The sequence below is a fragment of the Pezoporus occidentalis genome, unplaced genomic scaffold (genome assembly GCF_034315485.1).
Source record: "Pezoporus occidentalis ecotype Australia unplaced genomic scaffold, CSIRO_AGI_Poc_V1 ctg84, whole genome shotgun sequence".
Taxonomy (NCBI): Eukaryota; Metazoa; Chordata; class Aves; order Psittaciformes; family Psittacidae; genus Pezoporus; species Pezoporus occidentalis.
In genome coordinates this window covers 335,632-357,233 of record NW_026916203.1, presented here as the reverse complement: position 1 = coordinate 357,233, position 21,602 = coordinate 335,632, and the positions used below count along the sequence as shown (strand labels likewise).

The window sequence follows — 21,602 nt, the reverse complement described above, 5'->3', positions numbered from 1 at the left end:
TTAAAGCCTCTTTGGTATGGAGGACGATGGTTGAAGTATAAATATGGGGAGGCCTGGCAGATTGACTATATCACACTGCCACCAACCCGCCAGGGCAAGCGCCATGTGCTTACCATGGTGGAAGCAACCACCGGGTGGCTGGAAACATACACTGTGCCCCATGCCACTGCCCGGAACACTATCCTGGGCCTTGAGAAACAGATTTTGTGGCGACACGGCACCCCAGAGAGAACTGAGTCAGATGATGGGACTCACTTCTGTTATAACCTTATAGATAGATATTTGGGCCAAAGAGCATGGCATTGAGTGGGTATATCACATCCCCTACCATGCACCAGCCTCTGGGAAAATCGAACGGTTCAATGGGCTGTTAAAAACTACACTGAGAGCAATGGGTGGGGGAACTTTGTGAGGCTCATGCTCTTCCAGGGAGGAGGGGAAGCCGTGAGGAAGCAGAGATGGGGCGCCTGACCCAGATGAGCCAAAGAGGTATTCCATACCATGGCACGTCACGCCCGGGGCGGGGGGGGGTAACTGGGAGTTACCTGGAAGGACACGGGCTTCTGGGTCGGACTCATTTCTTGGCCGGTGGTATCGTATTCTCTTCCCTTCTTATTTTCTCTTATTATTGTTGTCGTTGGTGGTAGCAGTGGTGATTTGTGTTGTACACTGGTTGCTGGACTGTTCTTGTCTCAACCCGTAGGAGTTGCACTGTTTCGATCCTCCTCCCCATCCCTCCGGGAGTGGGGAAGGGGAGAGCCCTGGGGGGAGTGTGGGTCTCGATTGCTCTCAGCCCCGCACCACTCACTGGGAGTGAGTGAACAAGCTGTCTGGCTAGGGTTTAAACCATGACAAACATTTTATTTATTCATATATCTATTTTTATACATGGAAGATTCTGTATAACATTCTTTATTTTTAACATAATACAGTCAATGTATGAAGAGCAATGAATTTTTTCAGGGAGGGAACCGATTCTTTTTTAAACTATGAGTGCTTTCATCAGCTTAACTATATCTTTACTTTATCATAAATCCAAGTGTCAGCAGACCACATTTAGGACAAAACCAAAGTTTTGGAACAGTATCAGATCACCAGGACACAGCGGCATTCACCCAAGACCTCTAAAGAAACTGAAGGATATTGCTGACTGACTGAATGCACAATGTCTTTTCAATGGGCCCAAGCATCAGAGGACTGCACAATGGTCAGTATGACACTGACTTTTGAAAAGGCTTACAATGGATATGCAGAAGAGGAACTACAGAGCAATAAACCTGACTTCTGCATTGAGAAATTGGTGGAAGCCACTGAAAAGAATAAAATTAATGGGACTGTTGATAATTCTTGGAACTGGGAAAGAATCAGTAAGAGTACTGTATGTGTATGAATTCTTTTCATATATGAATCCAATGCCATTCTTTGCAGGAATTGGTAATCATGCATTACAAAGGTCCTGCTGATATAGACTACCTCAATTTCCAAACAATGTCACTGTGCACCTCTGTAATTGTAAGGGTAGGCACAGATATAGTGCCTCTGTGGCAGAATATATATATAGTAAAGCTTGAAAATGAGGTATACAAATAGGTGTAAAAGCCATGGTACACCTTCTGTACTATGGCTGACTAGCTCAACTACAACAGTTCACCCTGGGAAAAAAAGATGACTGAAAAGGCTTTTTTGTATAAGAGAGGATTAGTAGAGAAAACTCCTTACTATCTCTCTGAACACATGAACTAAAGGGCTTCAAATAAAACCAGCAGTATCCTTACTCAGAATATACAGAATGGGTTCGCCAGGGTGACCATAACTAAGCCACACCACATTCTTACATTTTTAGTAGATGTGGGTCACTGATTGATTCTTGATTTCTGTGGAAAATATACCATGGTTTTACAAGCAAGCATTGCTTCATAGTATACATATGCAAATGAAATTAAAGAAGATTGCATAGGCAAACTTTAGATTTTGTAATATTTAAGTGACTGTCTTTACAAATCTTTTTTAAGGTTGTCTGTACATTGTGCCTAATAGCTCTTACCACTCTGTGAAGTGGTATATACTGACTTAAAAATTATTGCAAATGACAGCATCCTGATGCATAAGAAACATAAATCACTCCAATACTCCTGCATCATTACACTGCAGTTTTCAACTGTTTCAGAACTGACTTACATTTGTGACTTTCATTCTCCACAAATGCTTCTGTCAGCTGTGCTCCTGCTGGAATTTACAAGTGGATCAGCACTAGTTGTGACCAAACAGTGCCTCAAAATAATCCATACTGTAGCAACACCTGTGAATGTGGAAATACTGTTTCCACTTCATAATCTAGACTCTACTGGCTTGTTGGAACAGCTTTTTCCAAGTAACCATTGGGCAGCTTCCTAGAAATACTAATTTCTGAATTGCAAGTAAAACTATTGCAGTTTATCTTCCATAAAAACATGAAACACATGAGCACAGGATACTAGAAATCTTAGTTGAGCTGAAATATCCTGCCTTTGGCCTATAAAAATACTTGGTTTACTTCTAAAATGAGATTATGATGTATAGGTCTAGAAATAGACCATGAATTTCAAAAGTGGTCACAGATGTGACCTTTTTTGAGGTCTTCCCATTAATGATGAATTCAATAATGCTTATATCCAGAGTTTACCTCTAGCCAAAGATATCTCTTTTTTTTTTTCTTGGAAAATTGCTAAACCCAGCTGGCCTCTACAGCACAAGAACAGTTATGAAGATGTGATTCATCAAATGGGTGCTGGTACAATTTTGAGGGCATAGCGTAACCTAAAACAGTGTTTTCTCCCTAATCTTTCCTAAATTCATACCATTACTCAATTCTTGCCACATGTTTATAAGGGCCCTGCGTGCATCCCCTCTCCTGGCTGGGGCTCCAGACCAACACTGCTAAGCTAAGGGCTGCTGCCCTGCCAGCCAGTGACTTTGGAGTAAGGCTTCTAGGCAGGGCTGAACCCTGTCCCACAGAAGACGCTTTCAGCTGAGGCTCCCAGATAAAGATCACTTGACTTCAGAATAGACAAATGACAGCAACAATCAGAAACATCAACATTTCAAATTTCAAAATTTAGATCTTTTACTCTGTCGTGCCTTAATCCCAGACAGCAATTAAGTACCACGCAGCTGTTTGCTCACTTCCCCCACCCTGGTGGGATGGGAAGGAGAGCTGGAAAAAGGTAAAACCTGCAGGTTAAGATAAGAACAATCATAATAAAATGTGAGATAAGAGAGATAACAAAAAGAGAATCAAAACTTGAGAAAAACACAAGTGATGCATGGTACAATTGCTTACCACCCACTGACTGATGCCCAGCCTGTCCAGAGCAGCAATCAGCCCCTGCTGGCCAACTCCCCCAGCCTTACATGTAGAGCATGCTGCCATATGGTATGGAATATCCCTTGAGTCAGTTAGGATCAGCTGTCCCAGCTATGTCCCCCCTAACTCCTTGTGCACCGCCAGGGTGCCTGCTGGCAGGACAGTGTGAGAAGCTGAAAAGTAATCGACTTGGTATAAACACTACTGAGTAACAACTAAAAACATCAGTGTGTTACCAACATTATTCTCAGACTAAATCCAAAACACAGCACTCACCAGCTACTAGTAAGAAAATTAACTCTATCCCAGCTGAAACCAGGACAACTGTGCACTGATGTCCACCAGTCTTATATTCCTGTGGGTCTGATGTGTCAGGCTACCTGACCCACACAGTCTAGTAAACCTGCCTGTTTGTCTCTTCCACCTAGCTGGAGGCAGGGCCCTCTAGTCCCTGTCATAGGGTTCTCCACCTAGTTCTTGTGAAAACAGATCAGAACTCCTTTCACAGGATCAGGAGTAAGATCAGCCCTTCCACTTTGTCTGGGAAACTGCCCACTGGAGACTGGAGCAGCAGCTTTCTTGGAAGAACCCCCAGTTGTGATTGTTTTTCCTCTGGGGTAGAGGTAGATTTTCCAGCCCACTTCCTATGTCCTCTCTGTAGTCCCATAGGTAAAACCACAGGTTATTCCATGGTGTGTAGCTCCTATATTCTCCCTCTCAAGTGAAAGGATGCTTTCCTTTCACTTTTTTCACAGAATTTAGTAGCTGAGATGTGGCTCCATGCAGTTAGGAAGTAGGATGTATCCTGGTCGAGTCATTGGAAGTTTCTCCACTGCTGAGACAAAAAAGGAAGAGATTGCTCCCATATTCCCAAAGTTAACAAACCACTTCATCCACCCCAGCTGAAACCAGAACATACACAAAATCATCTATGCATGTTGATTCTTACATAGCTTGCTAAAAGTGCATTATCTGCATTTAGTTATTCAATTATTGTATTGGATCTTATGTACTTATATGTGAGACAAGATTTGTATGTTTTCATTTTAAAACAAAAATGCTAGACATTTAAGTCTAAATTGTTTCCTCTAGACTCCATTTATAACCACTGGACAGAAACAGGTAACTCTAGCAGGTTATTTAACTTAAATCTGTAAAATAAGCTAAATTAATTGCCCCATGTTCTATCTCCAGTGCAACTTCAAATGCCAGAGATGAATCTTACATAGACTGTCCAAAAGCATGTCCTGTCCAAACAGCATACTGTATTATCTGCCAAATTTCCTCACATTTCACAGAAATTGAGGCTTAGTATGGAAAGAATTTTTAGTATGTACTGGAGCATAAGCATGTTGAAACAAAGTATGAAGACTTTCACATAAAATGTCATATTCTGGAGAACGCTGAAAAGTCATACCCCATTCGCCTCCTATAGAAGGGGAAGAAAGAAAACTGCAAGTGTAGGTACCAGAAGTGGTAGTTTATTTCTTCTACATAACAACCAATTGAGTAGCATGTCAAGCCCAGACTTTTGCATGGTTGCTTCCCCAATAAAGAACTGTCAAAAGTCATAGCTGATCATGAGAAAAATTTGAGGAACAGAATGGAGGTTTGCTTCATATAGAAGAATCCATAAAAATTTGTTCAGTAACAATGCCAATTCTATAGAGTTTAGGGCTCATTTGAAATCCATATTATTCCTTCTGTTTGCAATAAGAAATTACTTCTATACACAGAAGAACAGAGTCAGATTTTAACACAGCAGTATTTTTCTGGTTTTGGAAATGACCACATAAGCAAATTCATACATCTTTGTAAGTTCAGTTTTAGTCTCTCCACTGTGTAAACTGGTTACCACTACTATTTGTTCTGTGCTGAGGTGTTAGCAAGCAGATGGCTGCCTGTCTTTACTCATAATACAATTTTTGTTAATATGCTTGCAGTAGCTTAGGGTACCATGTGTGATTCTTCTGTTGATCATGGGCAATGTTTTAGATGTAACAGTCAGATTCTAATTCCCCAAAGATTATATCACTTGTGTCCTGGCCTTTAGTAGCAATGGCAGACTTTTAACTAAAATTCTCAAGAGCTTCTTTTGCCCACCTGTTAAGTACCATCTTCTCTAATTTTTTCAGGTCTTTTGAGTAATCCAAGAGGAAATTTCTGTCTGCCTTTCCTACTGAGTGCTCTTCTTGTAAATAAAGAACAATTTAAAAATATTCTAGGTTTAACAGACTTTGGTAGGTAAAGCACATGAACTGGATTTGGTCTTTAGGATCACTCTGTTCTTCCTATCTCCAAAGGGAGCTCACAGTGTTAAAGATGCAGACATCCAGCTTTCACAAAAAAAAAAACCAACTTCTTTCAGAAAGTCAACGATATTATACTTGGAAGTATAATTCAAAATTACTCATTCTCTGGACTAAAAGCCATTTTTCATGAATATTCAAGACCCTTACATCTCTTTTTTTTTTTTTTTCCCTTTAATTCCTGCACAGGAAACTTGGACATATTCCATGAACCTACCACTTTCCAGACTGACAGGTTAAAATTAACTAAAAATTATGTGGCTTTAAGAGAATTCTCTATTTTTAATCCTATTACTCCAATATGGGATTTATTTTCTGCCACTAGTATCTAGGTGTTTTTTCCTTTGCTTTCTTCCAGAACTGTGAACCTTAACATGACTGAAACAACCAACCAATGATTTGTAACATGCTTCATTGCTCCAAGTTCTCTAATTAATTCATGGATGGATACTTAACCACATCAAAAATAATAGGAAAAAAAAAACCAAACCCAAGCTATTTAAGTGGTTCTCTCTCTCTCTCTCTCTAGTTTTACTTACTGAAGGTTCTCTGGACTTGCCTTTGTCCTGAGAGGTAAATATTGCAAAAATGGCTTATACAACACTGCAAAGTTCCAACTGTGAGAAATGTTTCCTCTTCAGAGTGTGGAGAATATGATTCTAATTAATAATACAGTTAACATAATTGACAAATAATTTATTTTTTATGTATTTAATTAAAACTTTAGTCAACAGAATAGCTTTTCATACTGAGCACTTAGCCCCTGCTAAAGCACTTCTGAAAATGGTTCATCTTATGACAAATACCTGTAGGTATCGTCCAATAGTAGAGACCTAAGTAGGGTTTTATGTTTATTGATTGAGGGCAGGACTTGTGTAAAAGCGTCAAACATTTACTGCAATTGAATACTAGCTTGATCATCATCTGAAGATGCTCTGAAAACTAAACTTCAGATAAGTGACTGGTCAGCAGGCTGAAAGACAAGAAAGACTATTTCAAACGCTATATTAAGCAACATATTCTGGTCTGCTACTTTTATGCTATCACAATATACCATATGGCCTTATTCAGTGAATTCCCCTGCGGAAACAAAGGTAAATACTGTGTTTACTTCTGGAATTGCAGCAGCACAAGGAACAATGGGAGGGAAACGAGAGGTCATAGGTAGGGCAAATTCTTATTCTTTTCTAATAACATGTTTCCTTATGCCACACTTTACAGCAGCTATCACCAGGTCACTTGAGAATAGTAACTAGTTACTGTTTTTCTCTCTACAAGCCAAATTAGCTCAAGCGTCTGATACATCGCCCCGCTATTCCTTTCCTGGAAGCAGATGGCGTGTAAGCCAAAGTTCCTTTCTTTGCTACCGGTGCAGCGGGTGTTCAGCTACAGGGGTCAGGGAGGAGCTGTAGCTGCAAAAGCACCACAGCTGCTGCTTGAAATACTCTCAGCATACCTCTGAGCTGTCAGGCAGATTGCTAGGGGACATACTCTCCCCTTTTTTTTTCCTGTGGAGACAGACCTGATTGCAGCACTGCAGCACAAAGGTGCAGCTCTTAGTGAAATACATGTTTACTTTATTATCTCAAGGAACCAAGGCATAGCAAATGGTAAATGACTACTGCTGTTGGTTTATTCAAGTTGTTTCAATTTGGCTTGCTTACAGTTTCTTCAGCAGAGACGCTTTAGGAAATACTGAATAAGAAAATATAAACAGAGATCCTACCTCGTATTGTTATTCTCTTTTCAGTCTCCTTGAATGAGATAATTTTAAGATTAACCTGCTTCCAACAGTAGTTTTCTTTGTATCATTACAACTCTCCATCTAACACTCAAATAAATCATAGAATGGTTTGGGTTGAAAAGGACCTCTAAAGTTCATCTAGTCCATGGGCAGGGACACCTTCCACTAGACCAGGTTGCTCCAAGCCCTTCCAACCTGGCCTTGAACACTGCCAGGCGTGGGACATCCACAAATACTTTGGACAACCTGTTCCAGGATCTCACCACCTTGTCATAATAAATGTCTTCTTTATGTCCAATCTAAAGCTACCCTCTTTTAGTTTAAAACCCAATGCCCCTTGTCTGGTCACTACAGGCCCTGGTAAAAAAATCTCTCGGTATCTTTCATATAAGCAAGTCCCCTTCTATATTGAAAGGCTGCAATAAGGTCTTCCCAGAGCCTTCTCCTTCCAGGCTGAACAACCCCATCTCTCTCAGCCTTTCATATTAGAGAGGTGCTCCAGGGCTCTGATCACCTTCATGGCCCTCCTCTGGACTTGCTTCAACAGGTCAGTGTTTTTCTTGTACTGAAGACTCCAGAGCTGAACACAGGTGGAGTCTCACCAGAGCAGAGTAGAGGGGGAGAATCATCTCCCACAATCTGATGGTTATGCTCCTTTTGGAGCACACATCGGTATGTACATACTGGCTTTCCTAAACACCTGTTTAACACTAACAAACACTTGCAGTTTGACAGCAGCTTGTGCCAAACCCTCATATGATCAGTCCAAGAGGAGTGAGAGAGAGCTTGGCACAGAAATTTCTTTGGTGCTAACGAGGGGGTAGAATTTGTTTATGCCCAAATGAGAACAGAAAACTGTAAAACACTGCAGGTCAAATCTAAGCTGGAAATGAAGAGGACTAAAAAAGAATTTGAAAGGCACCTTGCAGAAGATGCTCAAACTGGTCTTTATATACATCAAAAAGAAGGCAGTTATAAAACTAGTGAGCTCGCTTAATGACAAAAGTCTAAAACGGGGGGGGGAGTGTCAAGGATGGCAAAGCTACCAAGGTAGCACAGAGAGAAGCTCAGAGTTGTCTGTCCTAGACTGCAATTAGGGCTACTGGGTTCATAACCCCACACCTCCTTCACACTGGGGAGACCAGAGGAATAATATCAACTTGAAGTAACTTTATAGGGAATATAAGCCCAAACAGGGAAATGGAAAACAGGGCGTATTGACCTGTCACCTGGAAGTGGAGAAAGTCACTTGAGCCATGTGACAGTCAGCCACAAGTGATGAAGGAGCTTGGCTATCAAACTGCAGAACTACTGTTCTTATATTCTATGTAAAACTCCCCCAGCACAACTTGAGGCCATTCCCCCTTGTCCTATCACTTCTTATTTGGGAGACGAGACCTGCTCCCAACCCAAGCTGTGCCAGAGCCCACCTTGAGGAGAGACTGACCTCTCCCATTGTGAAGCTCAAGCACCTACGGTAAATGCCACCCAGCACATGGATAAATACATGTTCAGAGGGAAGCATGTTATCTTCTGTGAAGTGAAACTGCCTGTCTGCTGGGTCAGGGTGCTACAAACACATAGAGAGTACACCCCACGTTTGCCTTCACTTTCCATGCTTGGCTGCACAGTACATTACTCTGCAGTCAAGCCACACCATCTCTCAGGAATAGAATGAGAATCAACTTGGTTGGAAAAGATCTTTAAAATCATCAAGTCAAACCATTACCCCAGGAGTGCCCAAGACCACCTCTAAACCATGTCACTAAGGTCCTCATCTACAGAGTTTTTTAACACTTCTAGGGACAGTGATTCCACCGCTGCCCTGGGCAGCTTGTTCCAATGTCTGATGACCCTTTTGGAGAATTTTTTTCTTATATTCTATGTAAAACTCCCCCAGCACAACTTGAGGCCATTCCCCCTTGTCCTATCACTTCTTATTTGGGAGAAGAGACCTGCTCCCACCCCACTACAACCTCGTCTCTAGTAATTGTAGAGTGCAGTAAGGTCCTCCTGACCCTTCTCCAGACTAAACACCCCCGGTTCCCTCAGCTGCACCTCATCAGATTTGTGCTCCAGACCATTCACCAGCTCCACTGCCCTTCTCTGTACCCAGCCCATCATGGCCCTCAGCAGCGCAGACTAACAGACATCAAACGCCGAGACCTCTCACTAACTAGCTCCCCACCCGTCCGCCTGCGTGCTACCACCGCGGCAGGTGTACGCTACAGGGAGCGGGCGAGGCAGCTCTCGCCCTCACGCATGCGTGCAGCTATTGCTGCGCCTGTGCAATCGCTTCTCTCCTCGGACAAGATGGCGGCGGGGAGACCAGGCCGGGAAAGCGAGTGAGGGGTGCGGCCGGGGACCAGGGCGGGCGGGAAGAGGGCCCTGGCGCCGCCGCTGAGTGTGTCTAAGGGAGGTGGCTGCCTGGCAGGGGTTGGGCTCTGCAGGAGCTGGGGAGGAGGCCGGGGCTGCCCCGGAGCCTGCTGCGGGGGTGAGGATCTGGGGAGACGGGTCAGGGATTGGTTCCCGCCGGTGAGGAGGGAGAGAGGCTACGCCGGCCCCGCCCGTTGCCTCTGCGCGCCGGCCTGGGAAGGAGGCGCAGCTTTCGGCTCCGCGGACCCGCTCCGGTGGCGGGAGGCATCGGAGGAGTCGCGGCGGCGCTGGCGGGCGGGGAGAGGAAGGCAGACAGGTGAGTGTCCGTCGGCTGGAGCGCCAACCCCGGTGGAATGTGCCCGCTTCGCCGGGCCCCTCTCACCAGTTTCTCGGGCAGCACTCGGTAGCGGCAGCCTCGGGCGGGTCTGAAGCTGGCTAAGGCTTGAGTGCGCCCCTCCTTGAAGCCGCCTGCGATTTGACGTCATTTAGTGGTTTTGTTCTTCAGAATTTGTCTGGAAGTGTTCAGGTCCCTGGTAGTTAAGATGCCGCTTGGAATATGAAAGCCATTGGGTCAAGGCCCAGCAACCAGGTCTTCGGAATGGCTTGGCTGCTATATTCTATGGAAAGATACTTAGTCTTTGACCTGCAGAAGCCTTCCTGTAACTGTTAGATGAGTCTTTAACTTCAAAACTCGGTATTAGCAGGGCTTATTGCTTCCGTTATGTGCTCTCTCTGACCTCTTGTAATGAGGGATGGATCTGCACAGGTATCTGTGACTACAGTCTCACTTTCTGAAGTCGTTGTAGCCTCAGTGGCCATTCATAGCTTAAGGAGTGATGTAATGTAAACTAAAATACTTCAATTTCCATAAATGTCAGCTTCATTGTGTAACTGCAGAGTAATGGAGCAGTGAAGATGTAAATGTGCTAAACTACATAACTGATTTGCTTTTCGTTGCTCCCCCTATAACTATAAACAATATGATGGTAGTGATGTCTAAAACTGGGAAGACAAATCTTTTGGTAAAGCTCTCAGAGAAATCTTCTGAAAAACAAGGTTCTGCAGAAACTGTTTTCATGTACATGCTTCTACCAACTTCTGACTGAACAAGGGAATATTTTGTGCTATGTACCAGTGGAGAAGCACGGCTTTGAAAGCTTTGCTTCAGGAGTACTGCTAACATTCTGGTAAGTTAAGGCTATGAGAGTTAAGTAAGATTAGATCACTAACTGAAATGCAGAGAAACTGAACCTTTTTGTATTCAGGTGCTGTAATCTTATATTTTTTAAAACTATGTTTGAAAAAAGATTGTTTGCCAGATGGGTTCATCCAGTCCTAAACACTCAATATTAGTCTTACTGAATGTCATGAGATCATTGTTATGCTTCAGTTCCAACCTCGTCCATGTGTTCTTTTACATTTAGTTATAATAAAAGCTGTTTATAGAATAGCTCTGTCCAGTGAGAAAGACCTTGCAAATACTTGCTCTCCATTGATGCTTTAGGTTTAAAAAACAAAAACAGCAGCCAACACCCCCCAAAAAAAGAAAAAAAAAAAACAAAACAACAGCAAAAAAAAACAACTCATGTATGAAGACAGGCTGAGAAAGTTGGGACTGTTCAGCCTAGAGAAGAGAAGGATGTGTGGAGACCTCATAGCAGCCTTCCAGTATCAGAAGGGGGCCTATAGGGTTGCTGGGGAGGGACTCTTCATTAGGGACTGCAGTGATAGGACAAGGGGTTACAGGTTAAAACTTAAACAGGGGAAGTTTAGGTTGGATATAAGGAAGAAGTTCTGTACTGTAAGGGTGATGAGTCACTGGAATGGGTTGTCCAGGGAGGTTGTGAGTGCTCCATTTCTGGTAGTGTTCAAGGCCAGGTTGGACAGAGGCTTGGGTGAGATGGTTTAGTGTGAGGTGTCCCTGCCCATGGCAGGGAGGTTGGAACTAGATGATCTTAAGGTCCTTCCCAACCCTAACTATTCTATGATTCTATGAACTCAGCTTATTTGGTAGAAGGTATTCATACTCAGGAAAAAAAACCAACCCAAAATGTGGAAATCCAAATGGTGATATGGGTAAGGATTTATGTGTTGTTTTTTTTTATTTAATTTCTAAATAATGCAATAGGAGACACTGCTTTGCATAAGGACATGTCTTACTGTGTCTGTTATTTCAACGCAATGAAATCCATGCTCAGGTATGTTGAGTTTTGATACCTAGGCATCTGTTGCACAAAATATTCATCAAATAATAACTTCACAACTACAGTTCCTTGAGAATGCTGATGACATTCACTGCACAATGTGCTGTGTCGTATGCAGAGTTTCTGGTACTCTGTTTCATCTATGTTAGTGCTAAACTAACATCTGTTGGCCCCAATGAACACCCACATTTTGTGTTTACAGTATCTTGTGTATGCTTTCAAAAATGTGTATTTGTATATACATACATACCTTCAGTAAAGACCTGTAGATTATTTATTTCTAGAATCTTCTTATAGCTAGATATTCTCTAGAGTAAGAGAATTATATACTTCGGTATTTAAAACTAAATTGCATAGTTAACAACAAAACTTACTTAATCCTGTAATGATCAAAAAAATTTTGATTTGGCTGACTTTATTTTAGCTAGACTCTAAGAAGTCTTTCTTTGAGTAAAAGCAAAGTAGTTAAATAGTTTGAGTTGTTTTATAATAGTTAATTTTTCTTGTTTGTTTCAAACAGTTCAGTAATGATAAAATTATTCACATGGATATATATGCTTTTGGAACTATTTTATGGTAGCAGGTTGTTCAGAAATGTCAGGAGTGGCAAGTGAAAGCACAGTACTGATTTAGGATAGTATGCGTCTTTATTTCCACTTTCAAACTATGCTGCAGAAGTTGTTTTATAGCATTACACAACAGAAATCCATAATTTCTGTGGTCTTCTCTCACCCTTATAGACTGAAAATCAGTTTAAGAATCTTCTTGTTCTTGTGCCTCACATATCCTACTTTGAATTGTCTTGCATTTTGACAGTAGAAAACGATGTGTGCTTTATTTATATCAAGTTATCCTTTTTTCACAGCGTGATTTTTAGTAACTTGTAGAATAGCATGGAATAAGCAATGGTTTAATAAATTGAAATTATTTAGGTAACCAGCTTGGTAATTACCTACATAACTGCTAACTTCTAATGTTTTAGTGCAAGTATCAGTATAGTGAATGTCAAAAGGAAAAAAAAAGAAAAAAAGAGGTGTATCAAGATTCATTTGTTAGCTTCCCTTTCAACAAAGTCTCCACTGTAAGTTTAAAAATGCAGTATGACTTTACTAAATTAATGTATATGGGCTCACCTGGGAAGTAGTTGTAACAGATCCTTAAATGGATCTTCTAGTTGCTGTTCATGTTCATATTATTTTCATAATCATAACAGTATTAGCAGAAAAAAATCCAATTTTACCCTATAGTCTTAGCTTTGAGTCTTCCAGATTCACATATCCAACTTCTAATGTTTTGATATTTAATACCCCGCATTGTTGGCATTTTGCTCCTAATAACTTGAATTATGACTACAAGTATATCTTTATTAAAATAGTGTTAAAATAACCTGTGACAATGATTTCAATGGCAAGTCATGCTGTACTGTTGTAGAACTTGGGTTGTTGGGTGACCACTATTCAGTTTTAGTTCGGTTTGCATCTTACTGCATCCATTGTAGCTGGATGATAAAGCTACTACGCAGTAAGCATTTGCTCAAAATATCAGAGGTCTGTTTTCAGCAGAGACGTTTCAGTGAAGGTTATGGGAGTGGTAGGAAGTTGGCAAAAAGAGTTATACTTGTCTGGTTTTGTTATCTAAAAATGCTACTGTACCAGTACCTCTGTTGGTTGCTGGTCATGGTCATAAGAGTAGTATATGCTAAATTGAATTGACTGCCAAAGATCAGTTTGGTTCCATGAGTATGTTCATTTCAGAGAACCACAGAATCGCTGGAGTTGGAAGGGACCTCTGGAGATCATCCAGTCCAACCCCCTTGTGAAGGCAGGGCTGCCTGGAGCAGGTTACACAGGAATGTGTCCACGTGTGTTTTGAATGTTTCCAGAGAGGGAGACTCCACAACCTCCCCCGGGCAGCCTGTTCCAGTGCTCTGCCACCCTCAGCCTAAAGAGTTCTTCCTCATGTTGAGGTGAAACTTCTTGGTTTAGTTGATGGCCATGGCTCCTTGTGCTGTCACTGGGCACCACTGAGAAGAGTCTTGGTGTCATCTTCCTGGCACCTGCCTTTGAGATATTTATATGCAATACTGAGATCCCTTCTCAGTCTTGTCTCCTCTAGGCTAAACTCACAAGAGAGATGGTCCAGACCCCAGATTATCCTTGTGGCCCTCCGCTGACTCTCTCCAGTAGCTCTTTGTCTTTCTTGTATTGAGGAGCCCAGAATTGGACATAGCACTCCAGATGTAGCCTCACCAGGACTGAGAAGAATGAGGGTCACCTCCCTCGACCTGCTGGCCACACTCAGTGCAGCCCAGGGTGCTCTCCCTTTATTAACGAAAAAAGGTTCTCAGGATCACATGAGCTTTTTCTCCTCTCTGAAATCCTTGCTATGGAGGTCCCACGTTGCTGCTGTTCTATAAAGGGCTTCAGCTAAGAATGTCTTTAGAACTAAGCAGAATTTTTTCTTATATAATAGTGTTTAAAATTGCAATTTACTACAGAAATTTAATACAGAAATTTAGTTAAAACTGGTTGTTACACACTGAATTTTATGACTCTGTTGTGCTTTGCTGCCATTTCTTGGAGTAAGATTTACGCCTCTTTTATATACTATAAATTGAAATTTGGAAGCATTTCCCTCAAGCCTTCTCTGGCCTTTTTTGTTGTGCTACTGGAGTTTGCATTTGGATTGCAAACTCTCTCTTTAGGTAGTGGGGTGTCACTGTCAGTCCAGCCTCAGTGTTGTGGAAGGTTATGGAGCAGACCATGTTGAGTACTGTCACATGGCCGGGACAGGACAACCAGGTGATCAGGCCCAGTCAGCATGGGTATGAAAGGCAGGTCCTGCTGGACTAACCAGATCTCCTTCTATGCCAAGGGAACTGCTTAGTGGATGAGGGAGAGGCTGTGGATGTTGTTTACTTGGACTTTAGTAAAGCATTTGATACTGTTTCCCACACCATTCTCCTTGAGAAGTGGGCTGCTCGTGGCTTGAATGGGTGTATTCTTCACTGGGTGAAAATCTGGCTGGATAGCAGAGCAGAAAGAGCAGTGGTGAATGGGGTTAAGTCCAGTTGGCAGATGGTCACACTTCTTCCCTAGGGCTCAGTATTGAGGCCAGTTCTGTTTAGTATCTGTATCACTGATCTGGATGAGGGGATCCAGTGCACCCTTGGTAGGTTTGTAGATGATGCCAAACTGGGTGGGAGTGTTGATCTGTCTGAGAGTAGGAAGTCTCTGCAGAGGGATCTGGACAGGCTGCATCAATGGGCTGTGGCCAGTGGTATGAGGTTCAAGAAGACAAAATGCCAGGTCCTGTATCTGGGTCACAACAACCCCATGCAACGCTACAGGCTTGAAAAGGACCTGAGATTGCTGACTGATGTCCCAGAACATGAGCAGGTTTGTGCCTGGGCCGCGAGGAAGGCCAGCAGCATCCTGTGCTGTATCAGGAGTAGTGTGGCCAGCAGGGCCAGGGCAGTAATCATCCCCCTGTACTTGGCACTGGTGAGGCTGCACCTCGAATCCTGTGTTCAGTTCTGGGCCTTTCACTACAAGAGAGGCATTGGGGTGCTGGGGCTAGTCCAGAGAATGGCAGTAGAGCTGGTGAATGGTCTGGAGCACAGATCTGATGAGGAGCAGCTGAGGAAACTGGGAATGTTTAGTCTGGAGAAAAGGCGGCTCAGGGGGGCCTTATTACTCTCTACAATTACTAGAGACGAGGTTGTAGTGAGATGGGAGAAGGTTTCTTCTCCCAGGTAAGAAGTGATAGGACAAGGCGGAATGGTCTCAAGTTGTGCCGGGGGAGTTTTACATAGGATAGAAGCAAAAAAATGTCTTCACCAAAAGGGTAGTTAAACATTGGAACAGCAGGGCAGTGATGGAGTCACCATCCCTGGAGGTACTGAAGCCATGTAAACACAGCACTTGGTTTGGTGATAGTCTTGGCAGTGTTAGCTTAACAGCTGCATGTCCAACGTAAGTGATTCCGCAGTTTTAAGAAAATTATTTGAATGCCTGAGTAAGCATGTCAGGATAGAACTTACAGCTGTCACTGAATATTCCAAAGTAGATTTCTGCTCCTTATTTTGTTTTGTCTCCTGATGTGATTGGTATATTTTTTTTTTGGGGGGGGGGGGGGTGGGGGGTGTCTGTGTTTTGGTTGGGTGGGGTGTTTTGTGTTTTTTTTGTTATTTGTTTTTGTTTTATTTACGTTTTGGTGTTTTTTTTTTCTGTTATGTTGGAGTATTTTTCTTAACTGATATTTGGGTGTATGAAAAGGTAGGTTCTAGTGTGACTAAGCATGATGCAGACAGAGGTTCTAATTAGATAAACAGGAAATCATGTTCAAACGTGGTGAAAATCAAGAGTGTTATAATATTAAATGTATCTCTGGCTTTAGCAGAAATTACCCATGAGATTAAGCTTGCAAGAATTTTTTTTTTATGAAAGTTCTGTAAACATCTTTAATCACGGACTTTATATTCAGGTATGTACAACAGAACGGATCTGAATTCATGTTGCTACTTGCATTAGCATTGTAGAAAAAGAATAATCTTCAGAGTGATAGGAGCAAAGTGTTAGCAACATCAGATTATTGCAAGGGCCTTGTTCATCCTACTAATTTTTGCAATGTGGCTTTGTGTCATAATTATTTCCTAGAAATTGAGGGGTATTAACAAAAACAATGAAATATGGCATATAGTGTGCAGAGATTTTTGTTGTTGTGAAGTGTTTCTTGTTTGGGGTTTTCAGAGTTAGTTTTTTGTAACTAGTCTTTGTAATGAATTTGTAGTTTGCTGGGATAGAAATGATGAAGTTCTTCTCTATAATTCAGTCATTATAATGATGGTTCTCCTGTTTATTATAGGCAATTGTTACTGTACTGGGGGTATGAAGTTCTTGCTCACAATGTCTTGCCTTGCAGCTGTTGTCTGTTCTCAGAAATTACTGATTTGCCAAGCCTGTGGAGTTTGATGTGAGTAAAGTTGCTTTTCATGCCAGTTGTGATTGAGTTTGGAGTAGAATATAAGAAAAGATGTTGATGGTAGAAGAGTATTTGTGTTGTAATGAAGATAAAGGAGCATTCTGCAGAGCAACTTAAAATTGAGGTGAGTATGTATAGCTGTACCTAGTTTTGGGGGGAAGAGCAGGGGAAGGTTTTGTTACTCCTTGCAGCACAGACCTGAAAATCAAACTTTCACAGTCTGTCACGAAGCAGTAGTATATGTTGATATAAGAGGAGTACATACGGAAATGGCTCTTTTCCAGATGTACATGGGTTCTTTATTAGGAATAGGATAGTCTTTTTTGCATAGATTGTGTATACTAATTTTTATGTACAAACCACTTAATATGCTAAATATACATTCTAGGAAGTCCTGATGTGTGGTTAACATTAATGTATGTTTGGATATGTTTAAGGCGTATGAAGAATGTTGAGGGAAATAAATTTACCAAGTTTATACCTATTTTGTGACGTTAGAATTTAGTAGTTTGGAGATTAGACTCTTCTAGCTCCTTTTTTTAGAAATGTTATTTCAGACATGGTAACAGTAGTGTTCTGGAATGTAGTAACTTTTGGAGTTAAGGTTTCGTGAGGTTATGGTATAAGAATTTGGACAGATCTGTTCACATTACAGAAGAAGTAGTCATGCTACTTGTAATCCTAATAGAGGGTTTAATGGTCAAGGCTTCTTGTAATGATGTGATATAACAACAGCTTAATATTTGAATGATGATGGAAACACTGAAACATTAAATTGTCATTGATTATATGATGTTTCTATATTTTAAACAAATTTCTGGAGTAAAAATGCCTGATTTATCTTTGATTTATTTTAATAATGCAGTTAATTCCTTGCTGGCTTAAACAATCTTGAAAAGAGGATGTTGGAAAGTGCAGCTCTTATTTTTAGCTGCAGCAGTGTCACTCGTCACTTCAGTCACAGCAGTTGCTTTGTGTATGTATAACGTACTTTGGAGTAGGTTAAACTGTAAAATGACATTCCTTTTGAAAATGGAGCAGAATAATTTGATCAGACAAGCTTATAACCTTACTACATTGTATTTTGTGTGTACAGTATCTAAAGAAACATACTGGGTTCCTCAGCTGATCTTCTTGGACACAGGTTGTGGTAGTGCTGTCTTTATTGATCTAAATTCAGGTACCACTCTTGCAAAGTACTTCCACTTTGCCTCAAGTTCAATACTGCTACTGTCTTACTAGTCTTGATTTGTGCTACTCAGATTGAATATGCTTTTTTTTGTGGTTACTTGTTCTCAGAACACCATCCAAATATCAGATGTGTTTTGAAAATACAGTTTAAAGAAATTTTTCTTGTTGCAAAGTCTTTTGGTACTCATGTTGGTCTTGATTGTTGGTCATATTGGTCTCTACTACTTGGTAAAAATTAAATGCAGTTTTAGTTAAATTCTCGAATTTTAGAAGCTTAAGACCAGCAATTTAGCATATCTGCATTTGTGAACTTTTTTTGTACAATTAAATCCTGACATCTGGTTCCCAAAGCTTTGAAACATTGTCAGAAGCCTGTTTAATGCCTTGTTAAGGGCCTAAGGAAGTGGGTGACGTTTGCACTGCTCTTACCTGTATAGTAAAAGCTACCTTTTCTGTAGCTGATCTACTGCCTGGTTTGAACTTTCAGTACTGTGTTGCAGGCTGCTTATTTCAGTGAAAATGCTGGCTATCTTATTAGTTTGATATTCAATAAAAGCTTCAAATAGATACATAGACACTTATTTCCATGAGAAAAGACAGCTTCTATCCTGAAAGTGAAATTTGTATTTTCAGTCCTGGTTTCGTGCCTTTCCAGTGCCCTTAATGCTTGCCTGAAGGAAGGAGTGTGTCTTTCTCAAGTTTGGCACTTCTTAGAGTAGGACATTCCTATTTATGATGTGCAAAGCATAAGTCAGAAAGGGTAAGTAAGTAGCTGTGGATCTTTTACTATGGTAAAAGGGATTCAAGCCCAAGTTCTTTTGAGCCCAAAACTTCCTTTTGTTGTTGCTGCTGGGGCTTAACCCCCCCTCTCCCCCCCCTTCCTTGTTTTGTTTTGCTTTTTTTTATGATTCAGTTGTTTGAGGTGAGAAAGGGGGAGATTTAGGTATTTGAATTAGATATTCCACAAAGGAAACACTGTACATGCGTTGAGTAGTGGGATTTCTGGAGATAAATGACTGCCTTGTCTTACTGTTTGCAGCTTCTGTATTTCCTGCTCAGAAAGATCTACATTCGGGATTTCTGCTCTTCCTGAGCTGTTTCCCACAGAAATTGTGATCCAAGGACTCATGGAAAATTTCCTTGATTACTCTTCATTAGTCATTAGAGGCATGGGTATGGAATGAAGTTTGGACAAAGCTGTTAGCTGCAGTACACCAGGATTTAGACCAACAAATAAACAAACTGATTATGTTGGAATTTACTTACTTTTGGCGTCAAAACTGTCATTGTCAGCAGTCTGGAGTAAAAGCTTTGGTGCCAGTAACCTTGACACTGATTGGCACCTGTTGCTGCTGAGAAGGTGGTGTCAACAGGCAATACTAAGATATGTGAGAATTTGAGGTTAGCAGAATCTAATATATGACCATATTCCTTCCACATTGTCACTTTATAACACAAACCTAAATTCATATTTTTTTTTAATAACACAACAAAAATTTTGTTTACAGGCATTATCCATACCCGGATTAAGCACAACTCTGAAAACGTACCAGTTCTTGTATGTATTTCTTTGACATTTCTTGGTACCAATCTTCCTCCTCCTTTCTATTTCAGCAGAATGAGCGTATTGGGATTTTGTTCTGTGGTATTCAAAACTTTTAACTACAAGCCTTTCATTTTATGGGACTGTAATTTTAGCCCAGTCTAATGGAGTGGTGACAGAAACTTCTGTAAAATTCTTGTTTCCACAACAGCAGGAACTAAAAAACCCCATAGAGTTCCTGAATTTGCTCTAGCATTTTTCTGTCTTTTCTATTTTGTTGTTACTTCAGTGAAAACTACAGATCTAAATAAGAAATACAAGCTCAAGGGCATTAGCTAATGTGGTTTTTCTGCTTTGGTTCAAAATACAGCGTGTTTGTTTATATGTGTTGTTACGTATGTTTGTGACTTCTTAAAAATTCTATATACTGAATATGACCTAGGGTAAAAATGCCAACATAGAATAATAGTACCTAGTTCACATCTAAAAGTCCACAAATATGCTTCAGAATTAGTTCCAGAGTGGTTTAAGATCAGGACTCAGCTTGGAATCAGTGAAATAGTTTTAATTTAATCAGATTTTTTTTTAATTGCATTCAGGCTACCAGGATGTGTGGAGTATGCCTAAGTCTCAGTTCATACGTGAATGTGGTTATTATATTTTTGTCTTGGAATATCCTTGCTAGTTCAGCATTTGTACACTGTAAATCTATGTCCTTGCATTCAGAAGTTAGACTGAATCACTATTGTGTTAATGCATGCCAGTGCAATCAAGGATCCAGGATATTAGGAGAATTCTTGTTAGTCAGTATAAGACTAATGAGATATTTGAATTGGCATGGAATTAGTTCTCCAACAAAAGGTTTAGATGCTAGTTCATGTGATCGCTCACTAATTAAATGTCTAAATGTCATTGTTAAGACCTTGAGAACTAGACTTGATTCATAAAGCTTTTTCCAAAAAATGTTTCCAGTGCTAGAAGTTGAAAAGAATGATTTGAATGGAGAAAGAGAGCTTGTCTTCCTCTAAAACCAGTGGGTTTGTGTATTGCTTTATTTGCATGAAAAAGTAGTTGTCAGTATGTGACTGTCTTTATACTGTTCAAATCTCTCTTGATTTTACTTGTGAGCAAGATGTCCAGGACTTTTTCTACAAGTGAAATGGTGTCTTGAATGCTGTGAAGGTCTGAAGAGTCCATTTGACAGTCTGGTATGCATGAAGCTAGTTGTAATGACAAAGCAGGTTTGTAATTCACTGTTTTATGTTTTAGAAATCTAAGGTGGTTTGAATGTTTTAACTTGTACAGAAAATAATGGCAAAACACTTACTTTCAACATACCAGGGTTACATAGCTAAGTTTTACAATTGCTCTGCAACTATATTAATTCTTGACTTTAAAGTCAACTGCTTTGAATATAGGTAGCATAGGAATGTATAAATTTGTTACTTAGTGTTTATTGCTTCAGAATTTTCTGACTTGTGACTTGTAAGCAATGAAGCTCACTACAAAGCCAAGTAACTGTTCGTATGGGCAGTTTGCTACCTAGTTTGCTGTTTGAAGGGGAACTGTTTATTTTAATCAGTTAATTTTCTTTGAAGTTCATTGCACCAGCATTTCTAACTGTGGACGGATAGTGCTTTTTGTAATTCTTGCCTCTGTCCTGCATTTCCCAAGTTGTTATGAAGCTACATTACAGGAGTCTCTAGGAGCCCTGTAAGCATCAGAATTGCTTTGTGTTGGCCAAACCTCAAATCCATAAAATTACACTGCTCGTAGCCTGCAGTGTAGAATGTACCAGGCATTTGAACTAGGAAATAAGGTTTTCATGAGGCTCACTATTAGCACTTGCCAGCATTTTACTCTTTGGAAAAGGGAAGGTAATGAACAGTAAATAAACGAACATCAGGAA

The 21,602-nt window shown here is 40.8% G+C and overlaps 1 protein-coding gene across 4 annotated transcripts in view; it reads left to right on the top strand.

Annotated features, from left to right (window-relative positions):
* Positions 1-9,611: 9,611 nt before the first annotated feature.
* The window catches only part of APC (APC regulator of WNT signaling pathway), an 87,587-nt gene continuing 75,596 nt past the window's right edge, over positions 9,612-21,602 (top strand). For 2 of the 4 annotated variants that reach the window (XM_062604226.1, XM_062604221.1), the window contains exon 1: positions 9,950-10,088. The gene's annotated coding sequence lies outside the window, so the exon portion shown is untranslated. Of the gene's footprint in view, positions 9,749-9,948; positions 10,089-21,602 lie in introns of those variants that run through there. The other 2 variants (XM_062604222.1, XM_062604227.1) reach the window with 2 other exon arrangements.